The following is a 21,609-nucleotide window of genomic DNA, read 5'->3' on the forward strand; positions in this document are numbered from 1 at the left end:
CCAACCCTGACTCTCACCCTGATGTAAACCTATGCTGAGACTTGCCCTAGCCCCCCGCCTTTCAGTGGCCACACCAAAAAATTCTCCCAGCCAAGTTCTCCTTGCAACCCACCTCCTTTCTAACCCCACTCCCACTGCAGCTCTGGGCTCTGTCTCTCAACCCTAACCCTAACCCTAGCCATATCAACAAACACAAACAAAGGTTTGAGCCTTGGAGTAGAACTCTCTAGGCCAAACCAAAAAGTTCTGGCAACTAAATTCTCCTTGCAGCCTACACTTCCAGTTATCCATTCCTTCCCAGTCCCACTGGTGCTCTCTGTCTCTGAAACCTAAACCTAACTGTACACTGAGCTACAGACCAGAACCCCCAAGGAGATGCCACAACAAAAAGTTCTCTCAGATAAGTTATCCTTTTCCCTCAAAAGCACCTTTCTAGCCCCTCTCCAACTGCACCAGTAGTCTTTCTCTTTCTCTCAACCCAAGGTTGCTGAGCCCTATCCCAGCCCCCCTCAGTGCATTCACCAAGTTCTTACAGCCAAATTCTACTTGCTGCCCACGCTTCCCCTCTCTATCCCCTCTACAGCTGCATCTCTAGGATCCTTCTTCCAACACAAACATTAACAATAAAACTAACTGAAGGCCAAGCCCTCTCAAACCCCACTCCAGCTGCAGCTCTAGGCTCTCCCTTTCTCTCAACCCTAACTCTCATGTGAAACCGTATGCTGAGACCAAGCCCCCCAGCGAGTGCCCACACCAAGAACTCCTCCCAGACACATTGTCTTTGCAACCCACCCTTTCCTTTTGCAGTCCCTTTCATGTCTTCCCCCCAGCTGGAGCTCTTGGCTTTCTCTTTTTCTCAGTCCTAGCTGTGACCACAGGGTGAACCTTAGACCAGGACACCCCACCAGTGCCCACACAGAAAAAATTCCCCTTCCAAGTTCTCTCTGAAGCTCCTTTGTAACCCCATTCCAGCTGCTGCAGCACATTCTCCTTCCCTCAACCGTAATCCTAACTGTAGCCCTAATCCTTACTGGAGGCTGTGCCTCGGACACAGACCTCTTCCAATGCTGACACCAAAACCTTCTCTTTATGGCCATGTCACCTTGGCAGCCTACCCTTTCCTTTGGTGGCCTCTTTGGAGCTCTCCCCACTCCAACACAGGCCGACTGTGTTCAGAGGGAGCTCACAGCCCAGGTCTTCTCTTTGTTCCTTTGTGCCTTATGGACATCTTTGTGCACGTGTGAGGGAGGTTTTTATTCATACAGCGTAATGGCGTAACATGAAGGTTATATTTCAGTCCATTAACAGTTTTTTAATAGCATGACGCTGTGAGTTTATGTTGCAGTCAGCAGTCGCGGTGCATGTACAATATTGGGAGGTGAAAGACCTTCCGGGACAGTATTGAAAAACTTCAGAGCCAAGACCAAACCTGGTACAGTGCTGACTGTAATACCCACAGAGGGACATCTCTTGATCAATGTATCTCCACAACTGCATTCATGCTGCACTGCAGGCAAAGCTGCTTGTTTCACTTCACAGATAACCTGTAAGCAAACTAACTTAGATGCTGCGATGATGGTCCAGGCACCGACAGGGCCAAATTATGACAGTACAACCTCTTCTGAGGTTGCAGTGGGTCCTTAGCTGGCTTTTGGAAGTCTACTCAGGATCTGTAGGTTTCAGTGTTGGTAAGAGCACTTATGAGAACAGAAGAGGAGATTCATTCTCTGACTTACTGCACATTTGAAATCTTGACTGGCACTTCCTACTCGACTTTAAAGAAATCCACTCTCCACAGATATCCAAGTGTTTGAGACTCCTTCAGTGTGTCCAGAACTTTTTTGATGACTGAATGTAAAGCTTTTGCCCTCCACGAGGGCTGAATAGGGGAGCCCATTCAGGGTCAATTCATAGTGCTTGGAAATTTCATTAAATAGGTGTGATATTGCTACTGGACTAAGCTGATCTTTTTGCAAGCACAAAACATGCTCTGACGAAGTAGTTTACTATTCTTGATGGAACTGACTGTATTTGGAAGCTCCAGCGGAGACTGAAAGGAAGATCTGCCAAGCTGGTAACAGGTTGCAAGACAGGATTGGCGAAAACTATTTATTTTGTTTTGTCCTCTCTGCTTCAGTTTTTTTCTGCCGTTAGTACTAAATTTTCTGCTTTGTCCCGCTTCTGGTGCAAGATGCTCTCAGTTGGAAGCTGGTGGACGCAGGAGAGGGAAGAAGAAAGAATGATGTAGCAAGACTGTGCTAACGAATGGCTGTCCTTGCTTGACTTCATCAATAGTTAGAATAAATTAAAACAAGGGTGTGAGCTCCCTTGAGTTTCCCGGGATTAGCCACGACTAGCAAGCTCATTTTAAAAATCTGTTTGCTCTTTCTGACGCTTGCAGCAAAGCTTTGTTTAGCTTTATGGTTTAAATATAACACTTTCTAATTTATTACTGTATTCCAGTATGTATGTGAATGACTTGCGCTTTTTTTTTCCCCACTGGTCATCAAGAGCAATTCTACTGGTGTATTAAGGTCTCTAATTTTAAGGAAAGGGATATCGCATAGTTTGTAAGTGAGGCTTTGCCTAGCTACTGGAAGGTAATATTTCCCTTTACAATTATTCTCTGCAGCTGCAAAGAACAGAAGGCCCACAGAGTTTCCCTGGGCCAAGTGCCATAGAAACTAATTTCAGCTAAGGCAGACTCATAAATTGTTCCATTACTCTATAAATTGGTCTGGGCACATGTCACTTCAAGCCAAGCTGGGTTACTTTAAATCTAGCCTGTAGTTCTAAAATACTGCCGCATTTTAAAGAACACATCTTAAAGCCATGATGAAAATAAGTAATATCGGAAGTGAGTTAATCTTCTACAAAAGCATGAAACCTACAAGGATGTCAAATTTTTAACAATTTTATTGGAAATACATAACGACCAGACCAAATATTTTGAAGACAAAGCATTTCCTTCATTTGTAAAACAGAAGAGGAGAAATAGAAAACTAGTATCTAGAAACTGTTTAAAATGCAGACTCATTAATTGCTCTACGTTCAGAAGAACAAATACAATCTGTATGTGGGAATGATTACTGGCTACATATGTTTAGAGGCAGAAAGCATTGCCTGCCAGTTTTCAGAGGTGCCATCAAGAGCTACAGGATTCACAGAATTTTACACCATTACAGAAGATTTCAAACAGTCTCTGGAACAAAATTTAAAATACAAAATCAAAATTATTAAAATTAATTTACAGAGATCAACGTAAAATGTCTTAAGGAGAAAAGATTCTGACGTTTCATTTCAAGCACTACCAATTTCCTTTTGCTCCTCAACAGGAAGCACAGCACATAACCAAAGGCCCGCAAAGACTACCAGCCCCAGTTAGAGATCAAGCATCTAACCTAGGTGATGCTTTCTTTTTTTTGTTGTTTGTTTTTTTTTTAATAGGTGAAAAAATAGACAACCCACTCCAGTCTAGGCTTGGGAAATTAGTACAGCCAGGCACAGTTCCTTTAGTCACAATCTTAAAAGCGGTGGAAGCCAGGACAGCTTCTTTTCACCTTGTTCAACTCTCCATAAACAAGCCCCCGAAAAGTCTCCCTACGATCAGCATCCAGCAGTAGCAGCGTCCCTTTTAGTTCAAACAAAGTCAGTTCACCCTCAGCAGAGAAACTCTAAAGCCCAACCATCCCACTCCCTCTGGGGCCCTCTGCTTCCCTTTTATGACTTCCCCCACTTAGGCAGCACAGCTGTCAGTTCCACCTCCCAGCAGTTTAACAAGCCACAACTGCCAGGTTTTGCAGCTTATATAGTCTTTAAGGGCTAACCTCTTCCTTTTTCTTTAGCGAAGGCTTTTAACCCTTTCTAGGTTTGTAGCTCAAACTTGTGAGTTGTTTGTGTGCCGCTTTCTAGAGTAACTGGGATTTTCCAATGTCTCTCCGTTGATCCAAACTCCTGTTGTATCAGGTGTAGTCAGCTAGGGAATTGCAGGGCTGTTGCTGTACGCTGTTGCTCCAGCTGGGGGATTAGCAGGTGGTACATCAAAAAACATACCAGCCTTTTTTACCCCCAGCAAATAGATAAAAATTAATAGATTTCACTATTAAAATGGTGGTATTGTCTTTGAATAATCTATTAATTGCACTTGTGCCTGTCTAAAAGCTGATCTTTCTTCAAAAGATGCTCTTTTTCTTATTGAAAAGATTTTAAGCTTCCTGTATCTGGGTTTATTAACCTTTAAAACATAAAAGGACACGCATTTTAATAATAGATTAAGAAATAAAATGTAGTATTTAATTTCTTAAATTGCACATACGTTAATAAAAAATGCTTGGTGCGGAGCTTATCTTATTTGGTAAAAACCACTATAAGTTCCATTTTCCTCTCGGGGTTATTTTTCTTAGTTGTAAAAATTCAGAAGAATTTTACTTCCTGCTACAGCAGCCTTTTTGATGTGTAGCCCAGCAATACAGCTTCCTTAGCGTGTGCCATTTTAGCCCGTCTTGCTTAGTGTGGTTAATCGCAGGAACTACAATAGCTGAAGAACTGTTAGAGAACTGCAGTTGTTCCCACAGACAGTTGCCACTGTTACTGAGGGGTTTGTTTTAAGAGAAGGTAATGTTCATGCACTCTTTCAATGTTGCTGTAGGACTTTTTAGCGTTTTCCTTCTGGAGACAGTGAAAAGCTATGCTGATGCCAATTAGGTTAGCCCTGGAAAAGTCTCGTGAAAGTCATGGAAAAGTAAGAGACAGAGTTTTCAAAGCTCAATTTACAAAAACATCCTTTTATTTTTGGATGCTTCCATTTCGGACAGAAAACCAAGAACCTAAGCACTGACAACAATAACTGAATCTTGAAGCTCTAGCAGCACAGCCCTTGTGAAAACCAGGTCTCACATGTATCCATATGGCATATAAATGAAGTAACGTTTAAAACATCTGGCCCTCCATACATTTAAAGAATTCACAGGGTCAGGATTTCATCACACATCAGTTTGCTCCAGACGTCATCCATTTCAGTTCTGAAATCTCCAAAGAAGGAAATCCCGCAACCTTCCCTTTTTTGGGGCTGTTCAGCCTGGAGAAGAGAAGGCTCCAGGGAGACCTTATTGCAGCCTTTCCGTACTTAAAAGGGGCTTATAAGAAAGATGGGGATGGACTTTTTAGCAGGGCCTGTTGCAACAGGACAAGGGGTGATGGTTTTAAACTAAAAGAGGGTAGATTCAGACTAGACATAAGGAAGAAATTTTTAACAATGACTGTGGTAGAACACTGGCCCACGTTACCTGGGGAGGTGGTAGATGCCCCATCCCTGGACACATTCAAGGTCAGGTTTGAGGGGGCTCTGAGCAACCTGATCTAGTTGAAGATGTCCCTGCTCATTGCAGGGAGGTCCGACTGGATGACCTTTAAACCCAAACTATTCTATGATTCCAGTATTTGGCCACCCACATAGGGGAAAGATTTTTCCATGTATCTAATAAGAATTCCCCATGCTCCATCTTGTGTCTCTTGCTGCTTGTCCTGTCACTGGGCACCTCTGAGAAGAGCCTGGTTCTGTCTCCAATCCCATTAGGTATTTGGAGGCAGCAGTAAGACCTTCCCTTTGCCTTCATTTCTCACTGCTGAACAAGCCCAGATCTCTCAGCCTGTTCTCACATAGCACGTCATACAGCCCCATAACCATCCTGGTGGCCCTCCACTGGGCTCGCTCCAGTATGTCAATGCCTTTCTTGTCCCAGGTACCCTCAAACCGGACACAGCACTCCAGAAACAGCCTCACAAGTGATGAATGAGGGGAATAAACACTTTCCCCAACCAGGTGGCTACACTTTGGCGAATACAGCCCATTTATCTGTCCCGGATGCGAGACCCCAGATCCCCTTTGCCCTTGTTGAACTTCATGAGTTTCTGTCAGATTATTCCCCAGTCTATCTAGGTCCCTGGGAGGACAGCCCTGTCCTCCCAGCATAACAGCTGCTCCCTTCAATGTCATATTGCCTACAAACTTGCTGAGACTGCACTCCATCCCACCACCCAGGTCATGAATAAAGATATTATTCATATTATTCAGTATTATCCCCACTATGAATCCTTGAGGGATACCACTTGTACAACCAGTCACCGGTTCTGCTTCATATTGTTGATTACAAGTCTTCGAGCACAGTGGTCCAGCTGATTTTCTCCCCATGTTATCATCCACTTACAGAGTCCATACCTCACTAATTTGGCTGTAAGGAGGTAATGGGAGACCGTATCAAAGGCCTTGCTAGAATCAAAGTAAACAACATTCAGCACTCCTCCCTTCACCTCAGAGCAAGTCGTCTCATCACAGAAGGCAATCAGGTTGTTCAGGCATAATTTGCCCTTGATAATTCTGTGCTGGCTGTTCCCAATCACTTTCTTATCTTTCCTGCGCTTGGAAATGGCTTGTAGGAGAATTCAGTCCGTAACATTCCCAGGGAGTGCAGTTCAACTGTAGTTCCTCAGATTCTCCTTGTCCTTCTCCAAAATGGATGTGAACTTGCATTCTTTCTTCTTAATGGCTTGTTTGTAATATATTATTACTTCAATTGCTAAAAAAAACCACAAAAACCAGACAATGGGACCCTAATATACTATTGGAGGGTTAGAATCTATCAGGTCTTTCCTTTTAAGGGATTTTGTATTTTAACATAAAAAAATTGCAATATTTAGGTTTCAGTAAATTGTGACATGTATCTGCTAGAGGAATTTTTACCCTAGGTAACAATTTTGTCTCACGTTCTTGTGATTTGCATAATAAATACACATTTTCCAAGAAATATTCTGTAAGAAAATGGAAATCAGACAAAGTCACTTCCTTAAATCTACTTTAATTACTCAAAAACTTTCCTGATGCCAATAGACATTTAAAATACTATTTTATATAAAATAGATGGGAATAATCAGCTTGATAAACACCAGCATAAGAAAGGTGAAAGAACAAATGATATGAAGAAAAACTTGTCCATCTTAACTACTTCGTAATTACTACCTAAAACTCAAAGGACTTCAGAGAAAATGAAACTCATTTCTCCTGAGAGCAGAAGGAAGAATGGTGTAAGAGCTGCTTAGGCACAAGACTGAAAGAGACTCTCGTGACGTCTCCAAGAAACTGCATAAAATGCTGTAGACCTGTATAAAGAGAAAGGATTTCGAGTGTATGGTAATGTGTTGCAAACCTGTGATTGGACTCACCTTTGATCTGATTAAGCAGCTGCAAGCCACAAGACCAACACTGTTTTATGTAAGGCAGTGGTAAGGGTTGAGTTCAGTTTACTAAAACTCCCCACTTTTATACATGTTTGAAAATGCATGTGTATGATGCCTGATCTACATAATTCTTTTTTGTTAATGTTTTGTAATTAAACGAGCAGTGTAACTTCTAATGTAAATAGTTATACAAGTGCAGAGGTGACTGCAGCTGCTTATACTAAACAATTTTACTAGCAAAGGTAGGTTATTTCCTGTTCTTAGAAGAAGATGCTATACCATAAGAGCACCTTTTTACATGTATGACATCCTCTACCCTAAGAAATTGTAGCGCTTTGCCTATTCTGGTTTTAAAAAGTAGGTTAAACAAAATAATTGCAGCCATTCTAGAGCTGAGGAGGTGCCTCTTTGCCCAAGGTTTCTTCCTTGGTAAGCCTTAGCAGTGGAGGTGGCACTTGCTGGTGATCACGGGCATGATAAGATACTGCTCAGCCTGCACATATGGCTTGGTGTCAGTAACCAGAGTTCTGGTATGAGATTAATTAGTAGGCATTATTAGCGTTGTTCAAACAATGTGACCTGTGTGCAGACAAAGCTTTGATAATTACACGATGTCATAAAAAACTTCATAGCAGTCTTCAGCAGCACATCGCCAGGGTTTGTTATCAGAGCTGACAGGCTTTAGGTTCTCTCAGTTTCACTAGGGAAGCATAATAATTTCTAGGAATTCAGCTTTGAAGAAAGCCAGTGATCCCATAGTGAAAAAAGAGCCATTCTAGGCAAGAGCCTGATCAGCTTCTTTGCTCCAATTTGATTGTGTTACATTGCTACCAAAAATTATTCAATATGTAGTGGAGGACTTGGGAAGGCAGATATGGCAACGGCTATGGCCAGCACCATTTCCATTGCAGACATTGTTTTGACAAATAAACGAGGGTAGACCTCCCCCATTTTTTGTTGGTGTAAAAATATGGTCAAATAATATAAGCCATGCTTTATTTGAAACTTAAAGTGACACAATATAGGTAACGGATTTATAATGGCTCATAATTGGTTATTAGTTATTATGTCAAATGTTCAAGAATCCAGTTTGTGTTTATTTTGCATGAGAGCAAAATCCAGCAGAGAGTAGATGTACAATTGACATAACACAGAGGAAGGCGGGTTATGGAATTATCTGTGTGAGTTACTACAGGCAACAAGGAATGCTTCTTCTAAGAACTGAACAAATCTCAACCCCAGCTAGTTCCTTTTCTCGCATAAAATGGCATAGTTCTTTTAAAATCGAAGAAGTTGCAACGATTAATACCAGGAGAGCATCTTGTCTGTGATTAAAGTAGGCTAGGTGATTAATTCATCAGTGGGGGTAAAAAGGACTGAAATCACAGGTGAACAACTGATATATGCCCAAAGCTCTCTCTAAAGTATACGATTTTACATGTACGAGGTGGGTAGGATTAGAGCGGCAGAAAATGGAAATAAAAGAATACATACCACAACCCACAGCTAATATGGCCCTCAACTTTCTTACTGTTTCTACAGTTGCAAATGAAGTTGCAGCCACGTTTCCTCTGCAAGGCAGGCAGAAAGGCCAGCTGAGAAGCTTGCAAGCTGCAGAGTAAGTAAATGGCAGGTCTTTGAGGTCAGGTACTGCACAGTCCTGCAGAAATTAAGGCAGAGTTCCCATCTGATGTTGAAGAACACAACAAGGAAGCCAACGGGCTTTGTTTTGCTTTGAAGCAAGGATGAATAATGGTCTATGAATGAAATAGTCACACATTCCAGTGTGGTGTTTTTTCAGCTCCTTGAACAACTATATTTTGATTTGACCTCAAGCTTAAGAAATGTCTTACACCACTCCAAGGCCTAAAGGCTGTGCTGAATACAGAGTCCAAGTACTGGTGACACTGGACCAACACCACCACGCTTACTGCTGCAGACCCTACTTTTCAGTTTAGAACCAATATTTACTGATAGAAAATTGTGAAAACAAAATTAAAAATCAGACATGCTTAAATATTTGTGATGGAGAAAGAAACCATTTCCATCCAGCTCACAGTTTGCAGACCACATGGTTTCTGTTCAGGTTCCTGCAGGGAAAGCGGGGGAGGAAAGAAAACCTGTGGCAGATTGTGGGGTCTCTTCTATTTCCAAAGCAGAGAAAACTCCAGTAAACATAACCATGTAACCTGATATTTGCGTGTCCTTTTTCCCTGTTATTTTGGCTGCTGAATATTGCAAAGGAGAGGCTTTAGCCATTCTGACACATGTCAAACAGGTCAGCTCTTTTCACTAATTGGCAGGCAGAATCTATTTTTCTGGATCATTATCTGACTGCCAAAGAATAATGTGAAGGCACCATTTAAAAAAAATTCCAAGAAAAGATTATTCCATGTTATTTCTTGCTTGCACACCTATGCAGACACACATACACAAATACACCAGCCAGAAAGAAGAAGGACTGTTGCAGGAAGAGCTGACAAAAAGGGAAATGAAGGAGAGAAGAGTAAATAATATAACGAAGAGGGAGTAAGCAGTGGGTGTTTTCTTTCCTCTTCTGCATGGTCTTTACAACAAGAAAATTACTTTGGAGATTTAGGCATTAGATTAGATATTTAAAAAGGAATAGCAGAGAAAGCATGAATGAGACGGATCTTTTGAAACTAGCATTACCTTATAAATGAAATCAAATAGCTTCTGCTGGGACAGCAGGTCTCATGAAGTATGCCATCAAAGTGACCTACTCTGTCAGATAGCAAGTCATGTTTCCCCTTTCGCTCAGAGCAAAGAAACAATTTGTATGACTTATCACGTCAGTATTTTATTAATTTGCTTTCTCATCCATTACTGGGATATTTTCTATCAGTTACTGGGTTCCTCTTGGCTCTGTCCTTCATCATGTTCACTGGCAGAAAGTAGTATTATCTTGAAACAAATCTCTCAAGGAGAAAGGTGTATTTCTCTAGGCATTTCAGTAAGTCTGAAATATTGTTGCTTCTAACAGTCTCCAAGGAAAAGTAGGAAAAAAGCCAAGTCTGAGTATCTTTTGCATGAAGAACTATTTAAAAATACATGTAATTTTTGTATATTAATTCGGTTTCTATGAAGAAAATAGTATTTGAACGTCAGAGACCACAGGGTATGGTAAAAGAATGGTCCATGCCGTGGTTAGCCCTAACAAGCTGCAGCAGGAAATGCAATCCCCTCTCTTCCATGCACAGAAAGCGACACTGGTCAGCTCTTCATTACATTTTAGGAATATCACAGACACCATCCCCAAGGCACTGTTCCCTGACAGTAGCTGCTGTCTGGCTTTAGAGTATCCCAGCTGGTACCCAGGAAATTATATACTAAATTCTCAATGTTCTTCCAACTACCACACCACTTGTTAGGTAATAATAGCAGTAATACTTAAATAGTAATTATGAATATAGTTAATATTAAAAATTGAAAAGAGAAAAAAAAACGTTACAAAAGCAGTTAGCAATTAACAGGAGAAAGTAAGTAATTTCTCTGTACTGCAGCCCTGAGATTATTCCCACTTCTAAGTGTTTTAAGAACTATGCTTTAACAATTTTAGGTAACGGTCTCAAAAAGTGGATAGATACATTAAATATGAGTATAGGATATGGTGAAAATTTACAGCCATGTAAATAATGTGAACATAAGGGATTAAGGTTGATGGCTGAACCAGTTAGTAGCTTCAGTTTCTAAAAGCTCCACCACTGCCCTGGAGAGTTTCATAACTGGTTTCCACAGGAGTCGAAAATTTTGGTTTTTAAAATCTCATCCTGAAAATTGTGCATAAATATGCAGTTATATTTTCCAGGATTTCCAGGTGAAATTTGTCAAGTTTAAAAGTAATAATCAGTCTCAGAACTCAGACTCCAATTTGAGGATTTGTGGTTTTTTCCCCCCTTATCTCTGGTACTAAAAGTTCAGCAACATCAGTGATACCCGCATCATCTGAGGGTAAACTGACCAGGTTGGACCTCAGTAAAGCATTCTGGTCACGCACAAAGCCCTTTCAGAAAGATTAGCTCTGCGCTGCGTGTGGTAGTGAAGTGCTGTAACTATTTGAACCACTTCAGTAAAGAGTCATCGCACCAAATACACACAAAGGAGGGAACTGAGGAGTTGGAAAGTGTCATTGATGATATATTTATCACCAGAGTAGAATTGCGCTTGAAAAACATTCAGATAAAAAGAACTACCTGAAAAATAGCTATCCTATGGTAAAACAACTTCAAGCTGGTCCTAGAGAGAAGAAAATGTGAGTAACGACATCTGAGGACCGTTTCTTTTTATTTTCACTCAAGAGAACAACTCTAATTGAGGAGAATTTTGCCCAAAGAAGTGTGAGACCCTTTGGGTGACTTGGGATCTACTTACAGTGGCCTTGGTAAAAACATTTTTGCCTTGGAAATTAAATGAATGGTTTAAAGGAAAGGCCATAGCCCAAAAGGAAGGGAGCACTGGAACCGGTATGGAGTCAGGTACAGCCAGATTCAGTGCACTGCAGACGACCACACCATGGGAAACTGCTGCAATGGGAAGAGGGAAAAGAAGGAGCAAGCTGCAGGCAGCCTTCATGTCTGAAATGAAATGAAATGAAATGAAACCATGCACCTCCTACCTCTAAGGCTAGAAACAACTGGTTTGGGAATTCTTAGCTTCCTGATAGGGAGAAATTTCCAGTATTTTGGCCCTTTCCAAAATGGACATTTTGCCTCCCAAGCTTTGTTCTGCTGAGAGAAACCTGAAGTTTTAGCTGACAGGACACATTTGTCCTTTCCATGCAGAACCTGTTATTTTAGGAAAAGTTTTATAAAGCATCCCAAAGGAAGTTACTAGTATTATTTGACATTTATATATCATATTAGCTTTTTAAAGCATGGAACAAATTATAGTTGACTTGTTAATTAACTGATTTTCAGCAGATGGGGAAAACAGACATTGAGAGGTTAGAATAAATTGGCCGTACAAGTTAATGGCAGTCAGGAACATGAATCAGTATCTTCTGGCAAACAGGGCACAAGCCTTTGCCAACTGTGCCACTGTGACAATATGGGCTTATATGGTATCATGCGCTTGCTCGCTCCGTGTTTGCCTCCTGCCAAGAGGCACTGCATTGTGCCTGCCAGGGGGGTCCTCATCCTGGCACATGGTATGGTCTGGCCATAGTCACTGTCCTACCCCAGCCTTCTCTACTCATGATGGACTCCATTTTTTCCATACGCAAAAGCCTGAACTGTTAACTTTTCAAGGCTTAGGTTCAAGCTTCTTTCTTCACGTCATTGTCAAAGCCTTGCAGACCTGATCCACAGCAATTAGGTTTACTAATGCATTTTAATCCTCAACCCTTTTAGTCACTTTCTAAAAAGTCATCTAGTTTATAAGCTGATTTGTGTGATTCAAATTATTAATTTTTTGAGATCTCTGCATTTCAGCCAAGTCATTTCATGTATGATGGGCAACTGTTCAATAGAACCATCTTAAACAGTTTATAATCTGTGACTTGGTCTGCCGTCACTTTGTGAAAAACTGTGAAAGCTGGGGGATGAAGGAATTGAGAGCAGCCCTGCCGAGAAGGACTTGTGGGTAGTGGTGGATGAAAATCTGGACATGAGCCAGCAATGTGCGCTCACAGCCCAGAAAGCCAACTGTATCCCAGGCTGCATCACAAGATGCATGGCCAGCAAGTCAAGGGAGGTGATTCTGCCCCTCTACTCTGCTCTGGTGAGACGCCATCTGGAGTCCTGTGTCCAACTCTGGAGCCCTGTGTCCAGCTCTGGAGCCCTCAGCACAGGAATGACATGGACCTGTTGGAGCGGGTCTAGAGGAGGGCCACAAAAATGATCAGAGGGATGGAACACCTCTCCTATGAAGACAGGCTGAGAGAGTTGGGGTTGTTCAGCCTGGGGAAGCGAAGGCTCTGGGGACACCTTATTGTGGCCTTTCAGTACTTAAGAGGGTCTACAGGAAAGATGTGGGACAAACTTTTTAGCAGGGCCTGTTGCGATAGAACAAAGGGTAATGGCTTTAAACTAAGAGAGGGAAGATTTAGGCTAGACAGAAGGAAAAAATTTTTAACACTGAGGGTGGTGAAACACTGGCCCAGGTTTCCCAGAGAGGTGGCAGACACCCCATCCCTGAAAACATTCAAGGTCAGGTTGGACGGGGCTCTGAGCAACCTGATCTAGTTGAAGACATTCCTGCTTATTGCAGGGGAGGTTGAACTAGAACTGCCCAAACTCTTCTATGACTCTATGATTCTATAAGTCTTCCCCTTTCAGGCTGGAATCAGAAAATCCATTTTGCATGTCTCTCTGGATGACACACAACCTTGAAGGACAGTTTAAAAAAATCCTCTCTGGTGGACTCCCCTTCTCTGTGGAGGATGCTCACTTCATTGACATCTGCAGATGCCAACACCAAAACTTACCCTACCTACTAGGAGGGATGTAATTTTGCAAGGTCAGCCCTTTGGGCTCGGTTTCTGCTCAACCAACAGCAGGGCTAATTGTACCCACAGGGCAATTGCTGATGGTAGAAAAGGACTTGATTTAGGGTTCCTGAGCATCGAAGTTTGGATTAAAATCTAGATCCTTTGAAACAGTTTTTCTGAACTGAAATTGGAGTACTCAGTTGTTAGTACTTTTCCACATGAGGAGACACCCAACTTCTGCAAGTCCCAAATCTGCACTGTTTTTGCAGGCATTCAAGGCATTTCTCTTAAGACTACTTGGCCATTCTCATTCCTTTCAGGGAAGCAACATACCATCTATCTGTCAGCTTCACATGAGTTCACTTTACCCCTAGAAAGCTTAATATGAAAACAAAAATTTTATTTACATAATTACAGAAGGAAAACCTCCTTGGAAATATTCAGAAGCCTTCTGGACATGATTCTGGGCAACTGGCTCTAGGTGGCCCTGCTTGAGCAGAGGGGTTGGACCAGATGACCTCCAGAGGTCCCTTCCAACCTCAACCATTCTGTGATTCTGTAATTGCAAGTATAAACCATGTCACTACCAATCTTTTGTCTTAACTTTCTCTTATGCTGCAGTTACATCACAATTTAGCAACTCTTCACCCTCCACCCCTACCCACCTGTCCCCTTTCCCTCTCTTGTGCTACCACTGCTGCATGTCTCAGCCTGGGGTCGTTCAGTTCAAGAAGACATTTTTTCTGCTTGTTTAAATCCATAAACTGGTACGCTGCGGATCAGATGAGCACGAACACCAACATAAGAGAGAGGAGAGGAGGCGGGCAGGGTTAATTTATCTGGGAATCACAGCCTTACGCATGCTCTGAGGTGTCTTTTGGCCACAGTAGCTAGGAGTCAACTCATCAGCACTGTGCCTCTAAAATGTCGTCTTTAGGGGTGCGTTCCCTTTCAGTAAACCTATGTTCAACTTGTAGGTTTTCTGGTTGCTACTGGAAATACAGAGAGCATCCACAAATGTTTTAAGAACCCTCTGTTTCTCTAGGAACACTGTATTTCTCTATCTCCTGACCTCTCTCATTATACTATAATTAAAGGTATGGATTAATTGCTCAGCATCTGTGAGAATGAAATTGAATAACCTGAAATTTGCTTGAGACAGCTCCTCCTGTGAACTGCAGAGTTCTGTTTCTTCTCCTATTTTGTCTTAGGAATTGAAATTTAGACATATTTCACTGCAATTTCACTGATTTTGAGAATCACATATCATAAAAATGATAACCGGCAGAACTTTGATTACTTTGATCATGGATTGATATACAGGACACCAGGCATACTGGCAACAGGTGGGGAAAACCTAACCAAAAGGGGAAGAAGAATTCTGGGACAGGAGTTAGCAGGGCTCATTGAAAGGGCTTTAAACTAGGTTTGAAGGAGGATGGGGATGTAACCAGAGTAACTAAAGTGGTGCCTGGGAGCAGCATGCCAGTGCTGGTGGGTAAAAGCGCTATCAAGGTCTTGCAGCCTGTTGTTGCAGTGGAGGTGGGAGATGATGACCCATGTGCTAGCAAAGACATGAGGAGTAGTGATGGATTGGCAACTGCAGAAATGTCTGAGCACGGACAGGTGGGAATAAGGGCTTGTCCCCCCAATAAAGTGGCAAGGCAGTTGGCCCAGATGAAGTGCATTTACACGAATGCACGCAGCATGGGCAACAATCAGGAAGAGCTGGAGGCCATTGTACAGCAGGGAAACTATGATATAGTTGCCATCACAGAAACGTGGTGGGAAGACACGCACAACTGGGGTGCGGTGATTGATGGCTACCAACTCTTCAGAAGGGATAGGCAAGGAAGGAGAGGTGGTGGGGTGGCCCTCTATGTCAGGGGCAGTCTTGAATGCCAAGAACTTAACAATGTGCATGACGATATTGTTGAGTGTTTATGGATAAGAATCAAGGGGAAGGCCAATAAGCCGGACATCGTGGTGGGAGTTTGTTATAGACCCCCCAACCAGGATGTAGAGGCCGATGAAATATTCTATAAGCAGCTGACAGAGGTCTCGCGATCACTTACCCTTGTTCTTGTGGGAGACTTCAACTTCCCAGATGTCTGCTGGAAATATAACACAGCAGAGAGGGAACAGTCCCGGAGGTTCCTGGAGCATGTGGAAGACAACTTCCTACCACAGCTGGTGAGGGAGACAACTAGGGAAAGTGCCCTACTGGACCTGCTGCTTGTTAACAGAGAAGGTCTTGTAGGGGATGTAAAGATTGGAGGTCGTCTTAGGCAGGGTGACCATGAAATGATATAATTTTTGATTCTTGGTGAAGCAAGGCAGGGAGCCAGCAGAACTGCCACCTTAGATTTCCGAAGGGCAAACTTTGGCCTGCTTAGGAGCATGGTTGAGAGTGTCCCTTGGGGGACAGTCCTGAGGGGCAAAGGTGCCCAGGAAGGCTGGTCTTACTTCAAGGATGAACTCTTAAAAGCTCAGGAGAAGGCCATCCCCAAGTCCCAAAAAACGTGCACACAGGGAAGAAGACCAGCCTGGCTAAACAGAGAGCTTTGGCTGGACCTCAGGAAAAAAAAGAAAGTTTATGAACTTTGGAAAAGGGGGTTGGCTACTTATGAAAAATACCAAGATGTAGTGAAGCTATGCAGGGCGAAAATTAGAAGGGCCAAAGCTCAAGCAGAACTCATCTTGGCCACCACAGTTAAAGATAACAACAAGAGGTTCTTTCAGTATATCAATAGAAAAAGGAAGACTAGGGAAAATGTAGGCCCACTAATGAATGAGATGGGCGCCCTAGTAGTGGAAGACACAGAGAAGCTGGAGTGAATGCCTTCTTTGCTTCAGTCTTCACTGTTAAAGCTGTCCCTCATGAATACGAGGTCCTGGAGGCAAGGGGGAAGGTCTGGAGAGAGGAAGAGTTTTCCCCAGTAGAGGAAGATCAGTTTAGAGACCACTTGGCCAATCTGGACATTCATAAGTCCCTGGGCCCTGACGAGATGCACCCACGAGTGCTGAGAGAGCTGGCAGATGTTATTGCTTGGCCACTCTCCATCATCTTTGAAAAGTCATAGAGGACAGGAGAGGTGCCCGAGGACTGGAGGAAGGCCAATATCACTCCAGTCTTCAAAAAGGGCAGGAAGGAGGACTCAGGGAACTACAGACCGGTTAGTTTCACCTCTGTCCCTGGGAAGGTAATGGAGCGACTCGTTCTAGATGTCATATCCAAGCACGTTCAAGAGCAGGAAGTTATTGGAAGTGGTCAACGTGGATTTACCAAGGGTAAATCATGCTTGACCAATCTCATAGCCTTCTATGATGTTATAACTGGTTGGCTAGATGAGGGCAGAGCAGCGGATGTCATCCACCTTGACTTCAGCAAGGCTTTTGACACTGTCTCTCATAACATCCTCCTTAGGAAACTGAGGAAGTGTGGACTAGATGAGGGGACAGTGAGGTGGACTGAGAGCTGGCTGTGTGACAGGACTCAGAGGGTTGTGATTAATGGAGCAGGGTCGAGTTGGAGGCCTGTAACCAGTGGTGTCCCCCAGGGGTCAATACTTGGACCAGTATTGTTTAACGTATTCATCAACGACCTGGACGAGGGGACAGAGTGTATCCTCAGCAAGTTCGCTGTGATACCAAACTGGGTGGGGTGGCTGACACCCCAGAGGGCCGTACTGCCATCCAGCGTCACCCAGACAGGCTGGAGAGCTGGGCAGAGAAGAACCTAATGAGGTTCAACAAGGACAAGTGTAGGGTCCTGCACCTGGGGAGGAAGAATGTCAGACACCAGTGTAGGTTAGGGGTGGACCTGCTGGAAAGCAGCTCTGAAGAAAAGGATCTGGGGGTCTTGGCAGACAGTAAATTATCCATGAGCAAGCAATGTGCCCTTGTCGCCAAGAAGGGCAATGGAATTCTGGGCTGCATAGGGAAGAGTGTGGCCAGCAGGCCAAGGGAGGCCATTCTCCCCCTCTATTCTGCACTGGTGAGGCCACAACTGGAATATTGTGTCCAGTTCTGGGCTCCCTGGTTCAAGAGAGACAGGGAACTACTGGAGAGAGTCCAGCGTAGGGCAACAAAGATGATGGAGGGATTGGAGCATCTCCCTTATGAGGAAAGGCTGAGAGAGCTGGGACTCTTTAGCCTGGAGAAGAGAGGGCTGAGGGGGGACCTTATTAATATTTACAAGTGTCTAAAAGGTGGGTTTAAGGAGGATGGAGCCAGACTCTTTTCAGTGGTTCCCAGTAACAGGACGAGGGGTAACGGGCACAAGCTGGAACATAGGAAGTTCCAAACAAATATGAGGAAAATCTTCATTACAGTGAGGGTGACAGAGCACCGGAACAGGCTGCCCAGGGAGGTTGTGGAGTCCCCTTCTCTGGAGACTTTCAGCACCCACCTGGATGCAGTCCTGAGTAATGTGCTCTAGGCAATCCTGCTTTGGCAGGGGAGTTGGACTAAATGATCTCTAGAGGTCCCTTCCAACTCTGAAAAATTCCGTGATTCCGTGAACTGTGTGGAAATTTCAGCTGCCTTTTGGGATTACAGGCATCTTACATATATCATGCATGCCATGATAATACCACAGTTTTAAGTTTCAGAGGCCAGCGTGTCACTTTGCCTCCATGTCCTGTTTGTACTCTTTGAAAAGTTGCTGCTTTTTTGCACTTCTGGATGCTTGAATGCTTCCCTCCCTTGCAAAGCGCCAAGCTGGGACACCTCATTCTCCAAATATTGCTATTAAATTCAAAAAGTGCTAATGGCTAAATAAAGTACAACTTAATATTACTAAATGAATGAGAGTTTATCCTGCACCTCTTGCAATACAGGAACCTGCTACAGTGCTGGCTACAAAGATTTCAAAATAAAAGAAACTCAAAAACCTGAGAACCGTACTGGTACATAACTAAACATAATCCTCCTTATCCACAACAAAACAAAGTAGCTTTTTGATGTCTTATTTTAAAGAAATGGTAAAGAGAACCACAAAGACCCCCTTCCCCAGCACACACACAATAATATTATGTTTTACCCTTTCTGAAGGCTTTGCAAAAAAACAGGGAATGATTCAGTATTACCTGCCATACCCGCAATGTATATATTGCTATTGAAATGGCAGTTTACAGAGCAGATATTCAGACACGCAATAGCACTGAGGAGTTTTTCACTTCACATTGTCCTGTATGCCACTGTCTAGCACTTAAATTATACTTCATCATTTTGCTCTGTTCAAGTCTGACCCCAGTTTTTAAATGGAAAAATATATTAAGAGAGTCCTAATCATAAAGCTCCCTCTGGTTCCATTAGCTTTGGAAGAACTGCATTTCATACATTATATGTGACCAAATTAAAAGGCCCAAGTTTTTTGTGTGGTTCCTGGCTTGCAAAGGCTGGGTATAATTATTTCTTCTAGAGTATTGCATTATGCTATAATTTGCACAATGGTCCAAAAACCTTCCAATGTGCCAGCAGAATCAAAAACTCCACCACTTTACAGTCAAGTGCCGTGCTGCTGCTCTGCTTGTTTCAGTGTGGGTAGACAATTAGGTAATTAGGGTGGAATTAATCCCCACATCCCCAAATTAGGGGTTATATTAATATATAAAAAGAAACACTGAGATTGGAACATAAACATATTGATCTCATTTCATCAAAAGTCACGAACATAATATTGTTGCATATGAAGTAATTATTTTTAAGTGTGCAACTTGAAGTGTTGAAGAGGTTCTACATAAGACCTTCATACTGAGATTCATCAAACTGTTTCCTCTGCAGCCTTTGGAAGCAGAAGCCTGTACACGTAAAATTAGGTACCATTGAGTCACAGCCATCTCCATGGACAGAAACAATTTTTATTGTAACAGAAAGTACCTTCATATGAAGCATGTTAGTAATGTCACCATTTTAGCTGTCATTCAGCTTGACATTTATAAGATGATTTCAGTGACATTTCTGTAAATTGACTAACTAATGAACCTGAATAATCAACCGATAGCTGAGATCAAACCCAAACATCTGAAGCACGTCTTCAACTTACATTTATTTTGCAAATTGCTATGAAATTTTGAAGATTCTAAATAATTTTGTGGTCTATTTAAATCTTGACTGGATAATTGATATTGCAAAAGCAAAAATTATAAAGGAAAATTCATATAAAATCATCATAGAATTTGTGCACTTGGGCTCACCATTCACTTCTTACAGAATGGGGGTATCTTGTTCTTCACATCATGAGCGTTTTTTAATAGCTTATAATAAAGCTGAATGATTTCTCCGCTCCCAGATTAAATTGTGCTTTCCTGAGATTGGATGAATTCAGTGAATTGCCATTTTCAAGAAATTGGTTGAAATGGAAAAGATAACTATTATGAAATAGTACCAAAGAAAAATACCAAAAAAGAAACTCTAACTTATTTCTTTGAGTTGTCAAACCAATTACTTAAGTTCTCATTTCAGGAACTTTTGATGCAATTTCAGAATTTCCCATTATATTCAGAAAATGATGCCAATTATTCTGCATTGTTACCTTTTGCTGGATATAGAAAATAAATGCTCAGGGAAGCATTTCATATTTCATATGCTGAAATATGTAATTTCAATTATATTTTATATTAATGTTATGAGTTCATCTATTACTTACTCTGCAAGTATCATTTTAAGGATGTCCTGATCTGCAAAATTAAAACACATCACTTCAATCACGGAATCACGGAATCACGGAATCTTCAGAGTTGGAAGGGACCTCTAGAGATCATCTAGTCCAACTCCCCTGCTAGAGCAGGATTGCCTAAAGCACATCCCTCAGGGCTGCATCCAGGCGGGTCTTGAAAATCTCCAGAGAAGGGGACTCCACAACCTCCCTGGGCAGCCTGTTCCAGTGCTCTGTCACCCTCACTGTAAAGAAGTTTTTCCGTGTATTTGAACGGAACTTCCTGTGTTCTAGCTTGTGCCCATTGCCCCTTGTCCTGTCGCTGGGAACCATTGAAAAGAGCCTGGCTCTGTCCTCCTTAAACCCACCCTTTAGGTACTTGTAAACATTAATCAGGTCCCCCCTCAACCTTCTCTTCTCCAGGCTAGAGAGTCCCAGCTCTTTCAGCCTTTCCTCATAAGGGAGGTGCTCCAGTCCCACAATCATCTTGGTTGCCCTTCGCTGGACTCGCTCCAGTAGTTCCCTGTCCCTCTTGAACTGGGGAGGCCAGAACTGGACACAGTACTCCAGTTGTGGCCTCACCAGTGCAGAGTAGAGGGGAAGAATGACCTCCCTCGACCTACTGGCCACAGTCTTCCCTATGCAGCCCAGGATGCCATTGGCCTTCTTGGCGACAAGGGCACACTGCTGGCTCATGGATAATTTGCTGTCTACCAGGACCCCCAGGTCCTTCTCCTCAGAGCTGCTTCCCAGCATGTCCGCCCCTAACATATATGATTTGCTGTCATTCATTCTTGCTCTTGTTATAGCATGGATAACATCAGCATTACAAGTCATTACATCTATGGTCTTGAATATGTTTATTCAGATATACCTATTTTCTTTTTTCTTTTGGAAGTGTTGGAAGGTAAATATATCACTATTATAATCTTTTAAAGAAATGCAGTCGCTTTTAATAATTTAAAGAAACTTGATATCTCTTCAGCACTTGCCTCAAGCTCTATTTCTTCCTTCCTTCATCTATTTTTCTTTCTTTCTTTCTTTCTTTCTTTCTTTCTTTCTTTCTTTCTTTCTTTCTTTCTTTCTTTCTTTCTTTCTTTCTTTCTTTCTTTCTTTCTTTCTTTCTTTCTTTCTTTCTTTCTTTCTTTCTTTCTTTCTTTCTTTCTTTCTTCCTTTCTTTCTTTCTTCCTTCCTTCCTTCCTTCCTTCCTTCCTTCCTTCCTTCCTTCCTTCCTTCCTTCCTTCCTTCCTTCCTTCCTTCCTTCCTT

This window comes from Rissa tridactyla, chromosome 2 (assembly GCF_028500815.1).
Source record: "Rissa tridactyla isolate bRisTri1 chromosome 2, bRisTri1.patW.cur.20221130, whole genome shotgun sequence".
Lineage (NCBI taxonomy): Eukaryota > Metazoa > Chordata > Aves > Charadriiformes > Laridae > Rissa > Rissa tridactyla.